The 16,818-nt window shown below is 48.7% G+C and overlaps 1 protein-coding gene across 7 annotated transcripts in view; it reads right to left on the bottom strand.

Moving 5' to 3' along the window:
• Positions 1-16,578, bottom strand: part of SLC25A22 (solute carrier family 25 member 22) — a 50,337-nt gene extending 33,759 nt beyond the window's left edge. The window contains exons 1-2 of one of the 7 annotated variants that reach the window (XM_085581629.1): positions 16,487-16,578; positions 15,823-15,918 (exon numbers count right to left, since the gene is read on the bottom strand). The gene's annotated coding sequence lies outside the window, so the exon portion shown is untranslated. Of the gene's footprint in view, positions 1-210; positions 465-484; positions 2,398-15,039; positions 15,663-15,822 lie in introns of those variants that run through there. The other 6 variants (XM_085581624.1, XM_085581626.1, XM_021555195.3 and 3 more) reach the window with 6 other exon arrangements.
• Positions 16,579-16,818: the final 240 nt, after the last annotated feature.

The raw sequence follows: 16,818 nt of genomic DNA, 5'->3' as shown, positions 1-16,818 counted from the left end.
CCACTCCCAGTACAGCACCATGCAACTTTGCCTGCTTTGCTGAGAAATCTTTTGCAGTAAGTAAAGACAACAAGACAACAAGCACCTCCTGTTATCTCTGTGAGAGCTAAGGCTTGGAGCAAGGCCTCCGAAAGGCACTGTGAGCAGTAAGAGAAGTGCCTTCCTGACTTGGAGAGCTTCTCCAGGCCAAAAAAACAGCAATTTACTTACATTAGAGCAGAAGCCATTTGCCCTACTGCTTTACAAAAGGAGTCACATGGAGGCTTCTTACATCAGTAAGATCCCTTTAACACCAAGATGCCAAGCCATCAGCCAAGACAGAAAAGACTTGGAGAACAGGCATGTGCTGGTCTGGAAGAAACAGCAGATACATCCTTCAAATCTGCATGTCTTGGGTAACTGCCCTGGATCAAGAGACAGAAAGCTAATGCTCATCTTGAAGCTGGACATGGTTATCAGCACACCAAAAGGCCCCAGGACCTACCTGGGATCTGTCATTTTAGGGACTGCTCTGACCTTCAGTCAAAGAAAGTCCGTGTCCTGGAGATTTTGCAACTGAGCTGCACGATGGGATGAGTAAGGACAGCCCTTGGGTGAAGTGACTCACCCAGGGCTCACGTGGGAAGTCGTGGTATCAAATACATTGGAGATGATAAGTTGAAGGAGCAGGAGGGAAGGTTTCAGCAGGACAAATGAGCTTGCAGTCATCTTATTGAGAACACAGTGCTCCACTGAAGGACAAGACATTAAAACACTCTTAAGGCAGTATCTTCCCTCACAGGAGAGACAACAGGTCTAAAAGTGCTCACAGCTCCCCTGGCAACACAGAGGGGAGCAAAGGAAACCCATGGGAGCTGCTGGCACTCTTCCCATTTCAACCTGCCTCCTCTCAAAGTTCTCAAAAAGGCAATTGGGTCAAGTCTCAAAAGACCTGGCTCTTCTGCTCTGCACAAATGCCACATCTGTTGCCCTGTCACTCCTCTGAACACTTACAACACAAGTAACAAGCCTCTAAATTTAGGACAACTACTCATGCTCAAAGCAAACTGTCTTGGAGTAGGTACCAGAGGGCTGAAAATCCTTTCCATGCATCTCATCATAAAATCTTCGGTGATGTGGTCATATGAGGCCAAAGCATGGCCATAGCAAAAATTCAGGCCCAGCACTTCCTTGAAAATAGTGGTGAATTCCAATCTTTGGTCTGTAGAAACTTGCTAGTCCCTCCACTAATTCAAAAGGATCTGTAAGAGGTAGCCACAGAACAGGCAATTCATATGCAAATACAATCACACACACACACACACACACACACATATATATATAATGTAGCAACTTTTGTATAAAATGGTTATTTAAATTAAGATTATAATGGGTTAGGTTATTCTGCAGCTGCAGAGCCAGCAGTTGAAGCACAAGCTAACAGACAGTAAAATGGCCTGCACATGATCATACTGGTATACAAGCAAGTGCACCTTGGATGTTACTGGACAAATATTAAGTGGGTGCTTATTGCCAGTAATTCACCTTTCCAAGTGCCACCTGAGAAATCATGTAGTCACATGCTGAACTGATGCAATTCTAAATATTTTTAAATCCACCTTCTTCTGCATCTGTTCTTTATACCAGGTTTTATGAAAGTACAGAGACCTGCAGCATTAGTTGGAGAAAGAAGACAACTTTGCTGAGCTTTTGGGAGTCTGGCAGATGGAGAGAGAGAGCAAGGAGAACAATTAAGAACTTACATACAGCACTCCTTTTCAATAACCTGTGTTGGTCAACAAAAAGGCAGAGCCTTTACTTGTCTTTACTTGTCTTTACTTACTGCAAAAGCTGTCAGTGACAGACAGACCAACCCTTTGAACTGGGAGGACATACCATGGAGAAACTTGGTGCAAATCCTTCTCTTGGGTACTCTTCCAAGAGGCTGAGTAGAAAAGCATTCCCCCCTCCCAGTTTAGAAAATAACCACCATGTACAAAGCAGTAATTAAAAACAACCAACCAAGAAACCCAAGGGAAAGTTAAGTCTGATTCTATCTCACTCAGTAGGAATGAGGTAGAGCACTGAGCTGGTCCTGGGGCCTGAAAGGAACCATTCAATCCCCACCAGCAATGAAACCAGGGCTACTGGCTTTCAGCTTTCTCTGCTGAAAGAAATGGGTGCCAGTGACCCTGCTGTGAGGAACAAGGATCTTTTCAGGCCAAATTGCAGCAGTACCTCACCAGAGCAACACTCAACCAACCACAGAGCTGCTCCTCTTGGATGCCTTAAAGTGTGTGGCCCTGGGATGGTGCTGCTTCACTGTGGCCAAACCAGAGGCTGCAGAGGGGAAGGACTGACAGCTCAGGTCACTGCTGTGCCCACAGTGGACTCCTGGCAGTCCTGCCCTGGGGCTAGCATGGCTAGCTTGGTGAGCTGCTAGCCCCAGCTCCATCAGTCTCCTTGCCACTGACTACTTCCTCCTGGATTGCTGGGGATCTTTTCTGCTCTCCTGGATTTTGTGCTCTCTCTGTCCCTGTCTACCAGCTCAGGGGGGCAGTTGCCCTAAGAATATTCAGTTTTACTGGTAAAGACTGAGACAAAGAAGGCATTAAGTAGTCTTTTCCTCAGCCTTTGTTGCTGTTTCCTCTGCATCCAATAAAGGATGGGGCTTCTTTTTGGCTTTCTTTTCTGTTGTTAGTGTATTTATGAAAACACTTTTTATTACTTTTCACAGCACTGGCAAGACTGAGCTCTAGCTGAGCTTTTTTGCCTTTCTAATCTTCTCTTTACATGACTTAACAATGTCCTTGTACTCTTCCTGAGTCACCTGCCCCTTCTTTCAAATGTCACAAACCCTTTTTTTAACCCCCCTTGGCTCCTGCAAAAGCTCCCTATTCTACTAGGCTGGTCTTCTCTCCTTGCTGGCTCATTTTTTGGCACATAGGAATCCTGTATCTTTAAAATTTCCTTCTTAATGTATGTTCAGCCTTCCTGGACCCCCTTTGCTGACCTCTTTCCTTACTGCATCAAGAACTGAAAACTCTGTAATTTCATGGTCACTGTGCCCCAGACTGCCTCCAACCACCACATCTCCCAGCAGGTAAACAGCCCTGCTGGGCTCTCTGACAGATGTGTCAGAAGTTATCTTCCACACAGCCCAGGAATTTCCTAGACTGCCTCTCTGCTGCACTGAGCTTCCAGCAGACATCTAGCAAGTCTCCCACAAGAACAAGGGCTGGCAATCACGAAGCAGTTGCTCATAGAATAATTCATTGTCTCTTCATCCTGGTTGGGTGGTCTGTAACATACTCCTCCCAGGTGTCTGCCTTATTAGCCTTCTCCCTGATTCTCACCCACAGGCACTCAGCCTTATCATCACTACCCTTCACTCTCAACAGTCAAAACACTCCCTAATAGATGGATACTGCCTCTCCTTCCTTGACTGTCCCTTCTGAAGAGCATATAGTCATCCACTGCAGCACTCCAGTCATGGCAGTCATCCCACCATGGTTCCACCATGGTGTCTATGTCATAGCTTTCCTACTGCCACACTCCCTCACAACCTCGTGTGCACCTCCTCGCTGGCAGACAGTGGGAAACCAAGAAGTCCTTGATTTAGAGTGAGCAGTACTTAGCAGCAACTAAGGTATCAGTGAGTTATCAACACTGTTCTCATACTAAATTCAAAACAGAGCACCGTACCAGCTACTAGGAAGAAGATTAACTCTATCCCAGACATAGCCACAACACTGGCTAAAAAAGCTGTCCTGGAAAAAGCCTCCTGTCTTGGTGTGTACTAAGCATTCCACAACTTCGAGCCAAGCAGTGTCCCTTCCTGCTCCTGAAACAAAGGAAAAAGGAAGAGGGGAGGGAAATCACCACCTCTGGGCAGCATCGGAAATATCCCAGCAGGTATTTATCTACCCAGACTTTGTCTGTTTTTTTCTCCTCCCTGCAATATACTTGCTAGGAACCACACGTGGGCACCCCTGCAGATCCTCACCCCACGCACCACTCACAGAGCCTTCATTAAAACATTGAGCTCTCCTGAGAACAGGCTCTAAGAAAGAAAAAGTTAAATTTATCTACTTCAATCTGCTGCAGCAAGACTTGTGTGCATCCCTGGTCACTCCATGGAGATCTTAGATTTGTTTTCCTTCTGTGCCTCCCAGGAAGTCCAGGCTCTCAGCAGAGATGCAGGCCAGAAGAACTCACTGACTCTACTGGAGCCTGGGGACTTGGTCCCCTGCCAGATGCAACAAGAAGGCACATTATTACAAGTACATACACACTTTGGTCCCATTTCATTGGGGTTTTGCTGTCTCTTTGACTGTAAGAACTTCATCTCCTCAGTGATGCTCCTGCACAGGCTCATGATAGCCAAGAACAATTCAGGCCTTGCAAGCCAAAGCATACTAGGCAGAAACAGCAAACAAGTAAAATAAAAAGAGGGACTAGGAGAGGCAGGACACCTGCATCTCACCCTGTTACTTGTAGGAAGCCTGACCAAAACAGCACAAGCACATGAACAGCTTTCCAGTACCATTCTTCCTGCTCCTCCTCCCAGCTTAGGCTCACCACAAAGACCACAACCTGTGATTATTGAAGAAGGAGGGAGAAGAAATGCAGGAAGTCTCATGTGCATGCATTGTGGTCTTGGCTGAAAAAAGCCCCCAAAATGCTTAACTCACTAGTTTTAGAATCAGTGCAGGACTTTACTATCCCACATGCAGAACTACTGGAACAGAGATACAGATAACCACCCTGGACTCACAGTCTGCATCATTCCAGAGTGGTGGAGCACAAACCATAACATGCAGCTTCTGTAAAAAAAGGAAAAAAAATCCCAAAAACAACCAAACAACAAAACGAAAACAAACCCCCCAAACATCTGGTGGCAAACATCCTGGCAGCATTTCAAGGGACCCAGCTAAGTGCTGTGCATGGCAAGACCCAGAATAGTAAAAGGAACCAAGGACCACAGTGCTGCAGCAAATAAAATTACTTGCAACTATTTTTGTCCTTTTACAAGAACCTTGCTCTTTTGCAGTCTCAAATACGAGCAGCACCAGAATACACTAGCCACTTCCTTTGCCTCAAAATCACCAAGGGGAAATACGGTAGACAATGAAGCAAAATTACTATCAGTGCCTAGCATATAACCTGATTGGAGCATAGTTCAAGCGTGGGTTGCTAAAGTTTATTTCTGTAAATTTCTGCCTCCCAGTCTGTGTCATATTTCGCTGATTCATTCTACAGATCCTTTTCTACCGACAGCATAGAGCACAGGAAATAGCCAGGACTGATTAAGTAAACCTGCACCGAAAGTTCCCTTCCATCTACTGCACCCACTGCTAATTCCCTTCACAGCTCTGCCCATTAATACAAATACAACACAATAAAAGAGAACCGCACACATACACACCTCGCCCAAATTTCCTCCATACTGGCTGGTCCTGAGTCACCACCAGTGATTAACTGTTGCCATGCACTAAGGAGGACACAGTTATTAAATTAATAGGGGCTGCTTAACCTGGCTACAAATATACATGAGTTCTTTGTGCCATAGTGAGCTAATAAGGCATGTGCTAATTACATTAATTCAAACAAGCCCAGCATGCCCTGAGGGCAAAGGGAGAGAAGGGTGCAGCAAACGCAGGTTTTTTCATAATAGCTGAGACACTGGAGAGTACTTGCCTTGACACAGCTTTTGGAGGAGCATGGGAACGGCTGGCACCCTACGGCTCACTCAGCCCAACTGCTGCCTGGCTAATGTGCAAAATCCCTGCTCATTCACCCAGCCCTTGGTGCAATGACAGACAGAATCCTCTCTCCAAAGGGCCAGCCAGCTTATCTCTTCCTTTCCCTGTGGCCCAGAGCACATCACAAGCCTTGGGATGACACCCAGCTGCTTTGGGACTGTGAGCCTGGGACCCTGCTGGCAGTCCCCTTCCCACAGTACCACATGGCAGCAGCAGCCTCAAGCCCTGGAGAAGCACCAAGGGCTGCAAGTCACCCATCATCCAGCCATGTAATGCTCCTCATACAGCCCCATCTCCTCCCCAGCCCCAAAGTCAGCCACGACAGCTCAGCCAGACAGGCAGCATGCAGAGCCTGCACTGGGACCTTAACCAAGTTAGGCAATCCCAACACACTCCCTAAACCTATCTGGCAATGGAGGCAGGCAGAAGGGACAGTTGCATCCCCCATATCAAAATGGAAACAGAACCTTCAGAAACAGGACAGGCTGTAGCAGGGAGAAGCAACAGGACAGCAGGAAAGAGACACGCAATCCCAGCAAGGTTCAGATATGCTCAGAGAGCAGCCTCCTATCCCTCCAGCCCAAGGGTAAGCAGATCCCTAACCTCTGTCACCCCTGAAGAATAAGGCTCAGCATACGCTATGTTCACACTGAGGTGTCTGCTAGGAACTGTCACCACTTCCTGGCATGCAAGGGAAGGAAAGGAAAAGGAGAGGAACTTGGTCATATTTCTTGGCACCTCCAAGGACAGAGGCTCACCAAATACTTTCTGAAGGCTGTGCTTTTCCTGTAAGCACTAGGGGACTGTGCTGCAGCAAAGCAAAGGTGTTGGGTTTTTCTTCCCTGTCTCTTTATCACTTGTTCTATACTGGATGCATCGGGCAGCACATCTTAGGGCCACTCCTAACAGATGTGAAAAGCCACCACCTTTCTCTGAGCTGCTATGCCATGTAAACTTCAAGTGTTATAAAGGCATGATGTTGTCTCTTTGCAACAGAGAGAATCTACAGCCAGGCACCAGGTGAGAGCCAGTGCTGTGGAAGGGAATGACAACACCATTTTTCCTGCAAAAAGAGGCATTGGTACAGGCTCGGTGCAGTCTTGACGGTGTGTTGGCGGAGAAGGTGCCAAGATTTTCATGAAGGGAACAGTACCAGGGATTTTTAGCCCCTGGAAAATGCCACATAATTTACTTTCCTAGCAGAGACTGTGGTTACTCAACCACTTGTCCCAGCAGAACTTCAGACTATTGCTCTTCCTTCCCCCAGCAACACGAAGAACTCACTTTGGACCAGGCCTATTCCCAGGTCACACAGAGCTGTGAACATACAAATGCTTTTGTTGACATAAGCAGAGAGAGGCAAGAGTGGAAGCAGGGCTGCTCCTCTTGGCAGCGGCCTGCAGCAGCTTGCTGAGTGCACTGATAAAGTAAACCAATATACAACAATAAAACAGAACAAGAATCCCTCCAGGGAAACCTGGGAGATAAGAGCTTCTGGGCCCTTAACAAAATTATTTAAAAGGCCTAATAACCCAGAGCCCTGTGACAGCTGTCACTCAAGCGTCCCAAAGAGGGACTGTTGGCTGGAACTGCAAAGCATCCCATAAACCCTGCATGCCATCCCTGTAGCAAAGCCACAGTGCACTGAGAGCATCAGCCATGACATGGGAATCAATGCTAAAATGTCAAGATGAATGAAGCAGGACCTCAGGGCATGAAAGTATGGATCCTTCCTGCATAACCCTTTGGAGTCAGGAGCTAGGTTCCACCTAAGGCAAGGTGACAGAGAAGCATCAAGCAAGAGCCACCACATAAGCATGCCTTCACTGGTGTACAGGCTGCAAGCTCAGCTGCCTACAAAAGCCAAGGCCTTTTGTACAAGAGACCAGACATGGAGAATTGACAGGATAACAAAAGGACATTTCCCAGCCTTCCAAACACTTTGCAACAGCAGATAGAAACCCCTCTGAAGAAGAAGGCTTATTACTTCTCAGCGCCGAGGGAAGAATTTTACTAGTTCTCCCAGTGCAGCAGATGAAATGCCACTTAAATGTCACGTTAGTCAATATTCCTTGCCTCTCAGCCACCGGACACTGCTGCTGCCAGTCCCTTTGTTACGTGAACACAATTGCTCCCCTCCTGCATTGCCAACAGCCCTTCTCACCTCCCACCTCAGCTGCTTTGCTTACACCAAAACTATTCAGATCACAGCAAAATGGTTCCTTGTTAAATGCACATCAGCAGCCCCACATGGGTCCTGTTGCTTCTGAAGAGGTTAGCAGCTCCTCCAGGGAAACTCATACACACTCTGTGACAAGCAGAAGAATAGTCAAGGGGACTGCAACCACCATCTGATGGCTCAGGAGTCTGTGGCATAATCCATTCACCAGCTCCCTGCTCACCCAGAGTGCTGTGAATCAGCAGGCTGCAAGGCAGGCAAGGCATTCCCAGCATGAAGACAATGCATTTTGGAGGCTACAGGGAAATGAAAACACATCTAGTCCTGCTCACCTAAACAGAGTGCAGGGAGATGAGTAACACAAGAAAGGGAAAAGATGAAAAAGTGAAGTACATCAAACTTGGAAAGTCATTCTCTGAATATCAGATGTCTCACCTGGCTACTCCATATGCACAGGGCAATGCTGCTACCTGACAGATGTATCCACAAGGATTTACCTGTGGATACATCCACAGGGAAGCAATTCATCTTGCACTGCTTGAGTATTAGACCTGTTTTCAAAAAGTTTCCAAATGAAAAACACTTCTGAAAGGTACCTCAGAACTCTGCTCTAATTACCAACTCTGTCTCACAAAGAGTGCATGGCAGCAACAGCAGGCAGCAGAAGACACATGGAATTGTCATGCCAGTGAGCAGTGGAACAGACACCTTGCCCTGGAAGACTAGCAACAGTTTGGCAATACAGGAACTAGACACACTGTTCTGCTCCAGAGGTCCTTGGGCAATGACTTCTGGGCTCCAATCCAAAATCCAACTGGAGTCAGATGTGACAAGTGACATGGGAACCTGCCTGCCCCAGAGCAGAGCCCACTCAAGATGCAGCACTCTGGGGGAAACATGTTCTCCCTCCCCTGCAAGAGCAGTAATCTCATTGGAGAGAGGAAGAGAAACCGTGGCAGAGCTGGCCATAGCAGCCAGCTCTGCCAGAGTTCATCAGTGTTCCCAACCATGCCAAGTAAACCCTTTCCTATGCCCTTTCAAGCTGCCAGCAAGTTTGCCAGCTCACATGTATACACAGGCATGTCCAAACAGTACATGCCCTTTACCACAGCTGATCCATTTGTTTCAGCTCCACACCACCTCAATTTGCACTGACAGAGGTCCAGGACACTGCACCAGCACCAGGGACAACTCAGTGTCAGATGACCCTATGGCCTTCCTACAATCTCAGCCATGTGCCAAGCAAGATCTCACAAGCTGCACAGCAGCTCTGCAGCCTCTCTCCCCCGAACTGACCCTGTGTGTCTGCAAAGTGCCCATGGCTCACCTCCACCAGAGCAGCCTGAGGAGCGGGCACAGCTGACCCTCAGCACAGGGCAAACAGGACCTTGCTCGGCACGGCCCCGGCAGAGCCAGAGCCCGAGTCAGCGGCGTGCAGGTGCCTCTGAGCGCGGGGGCCGTGCCAGCAGCCGGCTCAGCCTCCCGAGCACGCTGGCAGGGAACGCGCTGCACGCAGGCTCGCGCCCACACACAGCTCAGCAGCGACCTGGCATTTCTTCCCCCCTTTCCAAAGCCAAATTCAGACCATCTGTTGAAGTATTTCTGCAAATCATCCTTCTTTTGGGAAGGGCCGGGGGCTGAGTTTAGTTGTTTATATAGTGTCTGGCATTTCTGCAGTGCTTATCACTTCAGTATCCAAGTTATTTCCTTCAAGCTCTCCATTACTTTTGAAGAACCAGTGTGAGGCATCACAGAATCTACCTTGTAAGTTCTGCAAAAAATAAAAAAGGGCATCAAAAAGATGACAGCTGCTCAGGTCATGCACACATTTAGCTGCTAATAAAGCCAGTGGGATAGTTCAGGAGAAAGGGGAAGGGCCAACACAATGAATTTTATGTCCTTTAATAAAACTACTATACTTACAAAATAGTCTTCATAAACTGCAAGTGCTTCTGTTGCCTTACAGAGAAGAGCTTGGCTTGCCCAGGGCATGGAAAAGGAAGCTAGTACTGCTATCCTTGAGAAAGCCAACACACACTGAAAAAGGAAGTTGGAACACCTATAAGAAGAGACCATTTACTACATCAGATCATACTTTCTGCAACAGCTGCCATGGCCATTGTAAGGGGCAAACTCCTGGAGTACTGCTCTTCCCTTTGCATTGCAAGGGAAAGGATCAGAGACGTACTGCTTACCCCAGGTCACACCCTAAATCTGTAGCAAAGGAGAAAGCAGGACCCAAATTCACAGTCAGCTCCCCACACAGCCTGTCCCTAAAACACAATTTCTTCTTTTTTATAAATCCCTAACTATCACAGAGCAAAGAGAACAGCACTGAACAGAGCACCAAACATACTCCCAGTCCACACATGGCCTTGAAGAAGGTGTTTCCATCCCATCAGACCCATCAGGCAACAGGGAATTGCCCTTTTCTCCACACCCATTAAGGGCAGTAGGGTGTCAGGCACCACAGTGACAAGGACAGAGATGCAGCAACAGCAGAAATGAAGATGGACTGGCCCAGACCATCAAGCACACCACATGCTACAGCTCTATTCAGGCACTTATCCACACAGAAGCCAGCACTCATCCAGCCTGGAGCTCTCACACCACACAGCACAGCTCCTGGTCAAAGCAAAAAGGCTCACTGAAAGCTGCAGTTGAATTCAGAAAATAAAGATCATGGCTACTGAACTTCTTTCTGGCTTGATCCAAACCAATTGCTGACTTATACAGCATCGCTTTCCTGCTAATATAATTTGCTGGAAGTCCCCTATCCTTGTGCTCTAATTAAAAAAGAAAAGCATGTAACTCTTCCCAAACACCTCCTCCAAGCCAGTTACTCACCCAGTGCAGAAGCATTGCTGTCATATATAAGAGGGGAATATTTCCTTCTCCTTCCCTCTCCCCACCCTGTCCGCAAAGCTCCTCATAGCTGGAACAGCTTTTAAATTGAGAGTATGAGCTCCAAACATATTCAAAACTCCAGGTGGGGCAGGCGCAGTCTTTGATATGACTTAGTCATCTCCAGCTCTTCAAATTCATACTATTTGGGGAAACCTAGCTGGGTCAAAACCAGCCTCTCTCCTGCTGGCTTCTGGATAAATGCCTCAGACACAGGAAAGAAAAAGAAATCCAGTCAGGTCTCCTGATACGCCATACACCGGCATCAGTGTGAAGGAAGGAGCAGGGCACAGGAAGGTTTGACAAGATGCAGTCACCCACCCACAACAGGACTACCTAAATGAGAACAAGTAGCAGTTATGAAAAGGTTTAACAAAATAGAATAAGAATGCATTCCTGTGAGCAGCTCACCAATTCAGCTGTACTAAATTATGATCAACAGAGATCCCATAAATTAAATAAACAGTAAGCCATCAATTCCTTCTGATACAGAACAAGCACCGCTGCCTGGGAGCCTCTGCCTTCCCCAGGCATATCATATCCACATAGACAGCCTACCTAAGACACAAAATGTTCAAAGTTTTTATATTTGCAGATATGTAAGAGCAAACTGCCAGACAGAAATCCAAACCACCCATAGTGACAAGGTCTTTTCATTAGGTTTGTCTGTGATTTTGCCTTGTTTTCTAAAGCTTTTGTACCTCCTGTTACTTTATCTTCACAATAACTCAAACTACCAGGCAATCAATATTGCAAGGTTAAAGCACCATCCAAGTTGGGCATTGGACAGCTCAATCCAGCTCCTCCTTCCTGCTATCTCTGTGCTGGAAGGCAAACAGAAGTGGACAGGAAAAAATATTTATCTGCTGTTAGGATTAGCTGAAGCAACACAGTGCTAGCTCTAGCAAGCTGCCACTGTTAGCTGGATATGGCCAAGTGACAGTCCCCAAACCAAGCAGGTACAGCCAGAGGACTCAGCCTTGCTGAAGGAGGATGGCTACATTACATCATGGTGCCAGAGAAGCTGAAACACACTGCCCTGTTAGACCTCAGACACCTCTCTGGCAGAGAACAGGCACTTGCAGTCATATTCCTGTGGTCTCACTGTAGACAGACAAGACAACTGTCTCCAGCAAGGCTGGAGTCCATGCAGCCATTTATGAGGAATGCACCATTGAACACAGGCATAGTGTTCAACATGTTCAAGAGCAACAAATAAAAACAATGCACTGCCTACAATAGGCAGCATTTCCAGCTCATTTCCCATGATAAGTAATTGACAATTCTGTATCTCCCAATCTGCAGTACTGTAGATGTTTGGTCACTTCTAAGAGAGCCTGAATATACAAACATGGGTATTAAAGAAGGCTTTTGCATTTCCTGAAAACACAGTTAAGGATTTAGGAGAATGCATTATGGATGTAAAAGGCATAATTACCAGTCCTTATGTACCTGCAGTAGCAGAGGGCAGAAGGCAGAATGCTATGAACAGGCAGATTCTTTCCCATCCTGCACCGTTGCTGTAGAAGGGGCAGTACAGACATTTTTCCTACAGGGCATTGCAGATTTTAACAGGAGAGCAGAGGCAGCTGGGAGAAAGACAGGTCCAACTGGAAGCCTGACAGGACATTAACAAACTTGTAAGTGACAGGCTAAACAGGCTGTGGGACCAAGACTCTTCCTATTGCTCGAGGGTTCCCACATGATGCTCAAGCTCAGCTGGTGCAAACTAAATTTGCTCTACTGTCTGCCAGAGCTGTATTAACTTACTCCAGTAAAGGTGCTCAGCTCTGGGACACCACTGGCAGGCCACTGGGACACCACTGATGGGCCACTGGGACACCACTGATGGGCCATCAGCTGTGTAGAAATTTCATTCTACGGAAAAGCAAAGAAACAAAGCAAAAAAACCAAAACAAACTAAACCAAAAAACACAAAAATATTAAAAACCCAAACCAGCAAAAACAAACAAACAACAAAACAACAGGGGAAAAAAGGCACTGTGCCAAAGGAAGACCAGGAAGAAATCAGGCTTAGAAAAAATACACCTCTGTTCTGAAACAGCCTAGAAAACAGGAAATTGTAGAAACTCCCTTCACAGTGCATTAGCATCCTATGATAACACACATGAACTGCAGCACTTGGGATCATTTATCCCAGCCATTCCAAACCTGGTTTGGTTACACATCATCTCCACAGCCCAGGCTCTCCTAACAGAACAAAAATATTTTGCATTTTTCCAACCCTTTTCGTTTCCCCTTGGGGCCTAGTTCAAATATCTTTTATGTCATTCTGACAGCACAATATGATTTTAGGCCAATAAGCCCAGGTCATTAAGAGATACACTCTGTGCAAGACATCTTGCTGGCACTGGAAAGTTGGCAGTGCAAAAGATTTGCAGTTCCCTGCCTGCAAGTGAGACCAGAGATCAAGTGACAAAAGCAAGCACGTTGTGGAACAAAGCAGACCTGCTGCTAGTCAGCACCAGGGGACATGAGTCCCTCTGCAGTTATGGTCAATGATGCTAAACTTTTCTTCCCACCACACAAGCCTTTCATCCCTCAGATTTCACAAGGACATCCCACCTTCTAGTAGCTACTGTGAATCTGGCAATTTCCCTCCAGGAGCATTTTATTTCCACAGTGGGGAGAGAGTCCAGAGGCTTGCCAGCATCTGTAAAACAATTAACTGCCAGCCCAGCAGCAAACACAAGGCCTGACCGTTTGGAGGACCAGAGATGGAGACCATGCATCCTTACTCCACACCCAGGTACTCCTTGCTGAGAAAGAAGGAACAACTCATCTGTCACCCATCTTACAGCCTCTTGGCTGCAGATTATTCAGACATAACCCACAATGTGTTAAAGAAACTCTCCTGTCTGACCACCCAGGAGCCACTCTGTCAGTCACACTCTCTCCATTCCAAGACTTTCAGTGCTGGGACCAAAGTCCCTTCACAGCAGATGGTTCCAGTGATCCCATGGGTGGCCCTTTTGGCTCCCTGCACACCCCACACTCACACAGACAGGGTTTCCTTACTGGCTCAGCCCTGGGTTTCCCACAGCAGTCTCAGATGTCTGGATCCTCCAAGTAATTTAATCATGGTGCAGTGACACAAAACCAGCTTGACCTGGTGCCTCTGGAGAGGCAAAAGCATTCCTGGATTTTTATACTCTTACAGTCTGTGCACCCACACAGTCTGGGGTCTTCTTGCTGAGTCATCAGCTCCTGCTGTATCCCTGTGCCCTTTGCTATCCAAAGGGTCAGCACCAGGTCACAGCTCCTTTCCCGGCGCTCCTCACATTTCCCCCATCCAGGGCACAAACTGTAGTACACTGCAGCTGCACACCCAGCTATCAACACTGGGTGTATTCCTCAAGAAGTGCCAAAGATATTTAACTATTTTCACAGCATTGCATGATTATTACACACCCTGAAACAACAATGTTCCCTAGATTGGGCTTTAACCTTCAAGGAAAAGCTGTTCTCATGGGAATCTGCAGAATTGGGCCCCTGGTCAGGGATGTTCACTCTACACAGAGATTTTATTCTAGCTAAACAAGGCACAACATTTACTCACCTGGAAACACAGCAGCCCTACTCTGGGAAATTTCTCCCTCCTACTATTTCACAATTCTCAGGATGACAACAGTTACGCAAGAACAGCTGCAGAGGAACATGAAATGCTTACAAGCTTCTAAGCAAGACTTTCCCCAAATTTCCCTTATCACAGCTCCAAATCCTATGGCTCCCAGGTTTTAAGGCACACCAACCACCAGTCACCATGCCTCCATCACACCTGTGCTCTGGCAGAGACCTACAAGAAAAAACATGACACACAAGCGAGTAGGGAGCTGCTTCCACATGAACATGCTGCTGTCACCCTGGCCAGCCAGGTAGGTATTTCCCCCACTAATTTAAATCTTGGCAGGAAAAGGGGAGCAAATGGCCTTGACAGGCTGTCAATGATTTCTACCTTTCAGTAACTTAATACAGCACATTACCCCTTCCTAAAACGGCAGCAGGAAGATGCTCAATGGCTCTGGCATCCTAGTAAGACATTAACACGATTGTTGGGCACCAAACAGGTGCAGACTTTCCTTCAGAGCAGAGCAGGGCTTCAGTTTTCAACATAGATTTGATCCCTTTTCCATCTCAGCCATCTATCTGTGCCACAGATCACCACCACCCCCAAAACATAATGCTTCTTACCACGACAGGCACCCGATGAACGGATGAGCCCAAGAGCACAGCACCAGTAGAAAAACTGCACCTGTATGAACAACTACAAGTCGCAGCACGCAGTTAAAAATCCTACAGGCAAGACATTCAAAGGAGTAAACCCTCGTTAAATCCCGGTGTTTATTTTCCGAGGAAGAGGTTAGAGGAACTCCTCCCATTAAACCTTGCCTACTCCTTTGTTTATAACAGTCTGCAAAGCAAAACAGAAGTAGAGGACAAGAAGACAACCACCACCCGAGTCCCACAGGATACATCCTTATCAGCACCACTCTAGTTCAGCTGCCTTTTGCTTGGCATTGCCAAGAAGCGAGTTCTTGAGAAGCAAAGCCATAGTTATTTGCAGTAATCAAAATCACTGCAAATATCACCCCAACAGCAGCAGCACCACAAAGTCAGACCCTAACAGCAGCGAGACTCTCAGAGATTAATATACTATGGTAAAAATACCCACTATTTAACTGTAAACATCTAATAGCTAAAAGACATTGGGCCAGATAAATATATCTGGGATCCTGCCCTGACACCTGGCAAGGTATATAAACTAAAAGCTGAGAAGCCTTGCAGGAAAGAGGCTGGGGTACTGGAAAATCCGATTTCCACAACTTCACCTTCACCTAGCAGCCGCAGAGGGTGCAGCAAGAGAGAGGATGCTTGGGGTCCAATTCCCAGGGTGACCTTGAGGAAATCCCACAGTCTTTCCACATTTCCACTTTCCCCATCCAGTGCGTGAAGAGCACAATAACCTTGACCTACCTCAAAGAGGCAGGGATCTGGCTTAGGAGAGTCTGGAAGGAGCTCAGAGGGGCTTAGACGCAGGACCTGCGCTGCCACCGGGGCGGTCAGGGAATCCTACGAATCGCCCGAGAATCAGAAGCCCGGAGAAGCTGAGAAATCGCTTTCACTATAAAAAGCTGCAGCTCCGGGGCACTAAAGGCTCGGCGGAGCCGACACGTGTCAGCCGCGATCTCCCTGGCGCGGGCAGGGCAGAGAAGACGCGCTGCAGCCCCGCGCCCGGCAAGGGCAAGCCCGCACCACGGCCAGCGGGGCCGCCAGCCCCGGGCCCCCGCGCAGGCACAGGAGCCAGCCCGGGAAGGAGGGGAGGGGCTGGGAAGACCTAAGACCCCCAGGCGAGGAGGGGAAGTGGCGGCGGGCAAGGGGAGCCGCAGCTCCGGGGAGGGGGTGGATGCATGGGGAGCCCGCATCCGCCGGGGCGGGGGGACGGCGCTCCAGGGCCCGGGGGCGCAGCAAGGGCGGCCGGCACAGCCCTGAGATGAGGGGCCGGGGTGAGCGCGGTGGGGCCGGTGCAGCAGGAGCCAGGCCGGGGAGCACGGCCGAGCCGCACCCCGGCGGCAGGAGGGGTGTCGGGACCCGCGGCGGCGCCTCCCGAGGGCTTGCGAAGGGCCGTGCCCTCACTTACCGGGCGGCGGCGGCGGCTCCCGCCGGGGCCGGGGACGGTGCGGCGCGGGGTGCGGAGCTCCTGCGCGGCGCGGCCCGGCCCGACTCAGCTCTGCCCCCGCCGGCCGCGCTCGGCGCAGGAACCGCCGCCCGTCCCTCCCCGCCGGGGCGGCCGCCGCGTCCCCATGGCAACGCGGCCGGGGCCCGGGGACCGCCGCCGCCTCCCCCGGCCCGGCGTGCCCCGAGCAGCCCCGGGCCGCGCCCACGGCCGCCTTGCGGGGCGGCGCACGGCAGCGCACGGGGCAGAAATGATTAGTCTGTCCTCCGTACCCGAAGGGACGGCCTGAAGTTGTG

The sequence above is a fragment of the Lonchura striata genome, chromosome 5 (assembly GCF_050655825.1).
Source record: "Lonchura striata isolate lonStrDom1 chromosome 5, ASM5065582v1, whole genome shotgun sequence".
NCBI classification, from domain to species: Eukaryota; Metazoa; Chordata; class Aves; order Passeriformes; family Estrildidae; genus Lonchura; species Lonchura striata.
The sequence above is the reverse complement of the archived record's forward strand: the minus strand, read 5'-3'. Positions and strand labels throughout refer to the sequence as shown.